This window comes from Micropterus dolomieu, linkage group LG14 (assembly GCF_021292245.1).
Source record: "Micropterus dolomieu isolate WLL.071019.BEF.003 ecotype Adirondacks linkage group LG14, ASM2129224v1, whole genome shotgun sequence".
NCBI lineage: Eukaryota > Metazoa > Chordata > Actinopteri > Centrarchiformes > Centrarchidae > Micropterus > Micropterus dolomieu.
In genome coordinates, this window is record NC_060163.1 from 5,303,459 (window position 1) to 5,307,995 (window position 4,537).

Genomic DNA, 4,537 nt, shown 5'->3' on the forward strand with positions numbered 1-4,537 from the left:
TGACACAGCTGTTGCTGATCAGCTCTAATTGGCTGTCACCTCAGAGGAGTCAGTGGGCCTGTCTCACTTCATCAGCAACATGTGAACCTGTACAAAGTGCATATAGGGTACGTGGGGACTTTGCTGTTGCTGCTCTAGAAACAACATCTAGTGATATTGAAAAGTCAGCAGGCGTTTCTCATTTCTCAGTGTGTACCTCCTCTCTTGGCCTCGGCTGTGTGCCTTTTGCCTGTGAACAGGAGATCATTTCAGCCCTCAGCTTGATGAGGGTGAACGTTTCATCATCATCAACAGCAAAAGTTGATCTCAATAACTTATAATATAAATTATGAATAAATTATAATAATAACAATAATAACTTTTGTTCAGAGAAGATGACTTTCAGAGATTGTTTATTTTATATATATATATATATATATATATATATATATATATATATATATATAGTGTGTGCGCGTGTGTGTACGCCTTGTGTCATGTGAAAAAAGAAATTGTTTGGCCTGTGGGTATATAAAACATACTTTTCTTAGCCGAAAAGGGTTGAGTCGAGGGCAACTGGACTTGGTTGAAGAAGCTTGAAGATTTTTCACCTCTCATCCAATGGGCATCTTCAGTTCTAAATGACTGGTGGGGAGTTCCAGGCATTTTAGCTCTATGGGGTTGTAATCAAAATCATTGATACTAATTAGTGGTTGGTGATCCTGGCTATTGTAACAGTGGTCATTAGGGTCCATGTTGTCAACTGATGCCAAGTGTAAACAACAGTCTTCGGAATTTTCAGGACCAAATATGACCAGTTGTTAAATCTTCTAGGAATAGGATATGAAAAGACAGCATTATATATGGGGGATAAGTGGTGTCATATATCCTCCCCTGTTGTGAGATGGTTTCTCTATTCTGGTGTAAATATCATCCTTCACTCCTCTTTCAAACCATCTGTCTTACCTATCCAAATACAGTAATGGAATCACAATGTTGTTGCATTTTTCCTCCTTGTCTTTACCTCTCATGTGAAAGATCCAAGAACAACATCATGGCTTATTTGGAGTGTGGCATTCACATTGAAGAGGGCAGGAACCTCCACATTGGAGTATCCAGGAAACCCACACACACAGACCAGTACTTACTTAATACCATCACTAACCACTGGAGCACAAGCAAGGAGTTGTCAAAACTCTGCACCACCAAGTTGATAATGTACCAACAAGTGCCCAGGCCCTAGAGAAGGAGCACAAATAACTGAATGATGCACTTAATTGTGGATACTCTAACTGGACCCTTGTGAAAACAGCCACAAGATCCAGGAGGAACTCTAACACTGTGGTTGGTGAAGAAACGAAGGAAAAATATAACAGCGTCATTCATACGTGTCAGGAGTATCTGAGAAACTCCACATCCCTGTGTTTTTCAAACCCAGCAACACACAAAGATAGAAACTGGTCCACCTGAAAGGCTCCACCCCCAAAGACAAGAAAAGCACAGCGTATACCGTCCAGTGCAGTGAGGAATGCACAGATTTGTATATTGGGGAAACCAAACCACCATTAATCAAATGCATGACTCAACACAGGAAGGGTAACTCCTCAGTTTAAGACTCAGCAGTTTACCTAAACCTGGAGAATAAGGGACACTCTTTTGAAGACAACAACATACATATTTTGGATAGAGAGGACAGATAGTTTTAAAGAGGAATGAAGGAGGCTATCTAGTTCAAAGTAGAGAAACCATCTCTCAAGAAAGGAGGATGTCTACCAAACTTATCCCCTACATATGATGTTGTCCTTCATCTCTTTGCAAAGAGATTGTAGGAGTGAAAAGTTGTTTACATTTGGCCTCAGCTGACTCCATGGACCCAAACTACCGTTAGGGTTGTACATTTAAAGTCTCCAACAAATTACTTTTAACATGTTTTTTTGGTAACAGGGTTGACACAATGAGCTCGTCCCCCTCCGTGAGACATTATGAAATTCAAAACAAATCCATTAAAGGAGGTGACAATTACTTGTCTTTTACCATAAACTTCATAAAAAGGCAGGTGATGTCACTTCCTGGAAATTATGCAACTTTTGGAATAGTCCATTAGCTTTAAAGGGGTGTTTTCATTAAAAGTAACAGGGTTGACAGCAACATGGGGACCCAACTAAGTTGTTGTTGGCAATATTTTACACATCAAGAATAAAACCCATTCATGAATAATGAAATAACAAATGAGGCTTTATATAGGTTTAAGTTTCTGTATGATAGTTTTTTGGCCTCAATAGCTAGAAATAGAAAAGTCATACTGAGGGACAGGCCATTTTCAAAAGTTCTGCAAGATGCTTTGCACAAAAATGTTATAAAAATCCTTTAAAAACAAAAGAAACAGAAATCAATTTCCTCTTACATTATGGAAATTCAATTATAAAATTTTGTTTTATGGCTTATTAAGATTTACAGAGCTTTTTTTTCCCCCCTCCCAGAGGGACACAAAATGGCACGTTTTCGTATAATGACCCAAGCAGGTATCTGGAAAGGCAGTGGGCCATACTTAACCAGCTATTTTAGTTGGTGCTCCTACTGAGTTTTGAAGTAGTCTTGGCACGTCACTTTGGTTTAGTTGGTGTAAGTGTGTCGGCAGCAGGTATCTCTCCCGGTTGCACACACTTTCCTGCCAAGATGTTAACGTTAGCGACATTACAGTACCGTCTGACCGGAGTCTGTAGCTGTTAACGTTAACTAAAGTCTGTTAACTAATGCTAGTTGTTTTAAAACTATCAGGTTTGCTCCTATGACTGCCAAAACACTTTGTGCCATCTTTTCTTTTCCTTGTTCCAAAAGGCACATTGTTGTAACATCCCCCTTCGTTTTACTGAATGCATCATGTTATACGTGCAGAATTACATGTCACTCTAGTTATCTAACCCTAACCCTTGAGGGGCATTTTCCATATTTATCTCAGACTAAGCATAAGATTGATGGCTGTCTACACACACCCCGTTTTCTGGCCGCCAAGTCAAGTTTTACATGTTAATATTGTTAAACGCTGAGCCTCATACTGTCCTCACTGTAGTTGGGAAACTTCTGTGTGTCAACTGAGCTGGGTGTGTCAGTAGTCAAGTGTCATAATTTCCTTTAAAGACATTTTCTGTTCCAGTTTATGGGGGAAATTTCTTTATATAAAAGAGGGAAACAATTCAGCTGGCATTCTAAATATAACAGTACTCCGCTGTTTTTTTTAAGCTCAAGTCACTTTTTGGGACAGTGCACATTTGTTTTGTCTATAATTAAGTTGCATTTTTTTCTTATTGTGCAAATAAACCTCTCAAAGCATTTTCATTTGTCATTTAACATTTCTTGGTGCAAGCCATTTTCCGAACATTTAACAGGCTTTCCAAACGTGATTAGGACAAAAGTCAGCAGTTTTAGAGTGGCGGGGGACATGTCCCCAGCCTAAGTGACACAGATGCATGTGCAGGCTACATAATGGGTGCCATTAGGATACTGTGACAATGATTTGATTAGCTGCTGTTTGCGCTTCTCCGGTCACAATATTTGATGTGCAGATTGGTGCTGACATTTGGAATCCGCATGCGGACTGGGCATCCATCACCCACCCGAGATCATTTCGTCTGGTACAGACCTGCGAGTGCACGGACATTTCTATCGGTTCCTGTAGGCGATAGAGTGTTTGTCTTGATGCGGCTGCTGTCAGTAACTAAACATTGCAGGTGCAGTAATGTCACAGCAAGCAGCAGTAGGCACGTACTACAAACTAGCCAGCTGAAACAACATTTAGCTTCTAAGATACAAGCTGATCAAAGTTAACTAATCAGACAAGGATTTAACGGGACCTGCCATATTAGTCTTCTGAAACTGCATCTTTGTGGTTAGTATCCTGCAGCAGCAACCCTTTGAGCTGAATTGATGCAGTTGGCTAAACTCAGAAAGCTCTCCTGGTTTAAACAGCCAATACAGGGATTTGTTGGAAACCAAAGGCTATTGTCAGTCATTAAGTCTCCGAAAAATAAGGAAACAAAATAAAGTTAATGATTTTATTTAAATCAGAGGCAAAAAGCAAAGCCTCGGATGCAAGTGAACTCCTGCATGGTTCCTAGTCCCATACTTTTATGGCTTCTTGATGGACCACATCAGATGCCCTTTCTGGCTGTGTTGGTCACGTCAGCTGGCTACTGGGGGTCTTGCGGGGCCTCAGAGGTCATCAGCTGCAGAGGAGAATAAAAGGAAAGGACATTTGTGATATTTTCAGGGCTTAATTCTGACACCAATTGCTTTGTACTACAGCAGGTGAGCAGATTTGATGAAACCCTACTGTAGTCGCTGGTGGTCCCCGCCGTTGGGGCCTCGCTGGTGGTCCCCGCCGTTGGGGCCTCGCTGGTGGTCCCCGCCGTTGGGGCCTCGCTGGTGGTCCCCGCTTTATTGCAACATTACAGCATAAAAATTCAGCTTTGACTGAGTCTGTGATGATGTATGTAGGCATTTTATTTGCATGACTGATGTAGACGTATGTAGGCATTTTATTTGCATGACTGATGTAGAC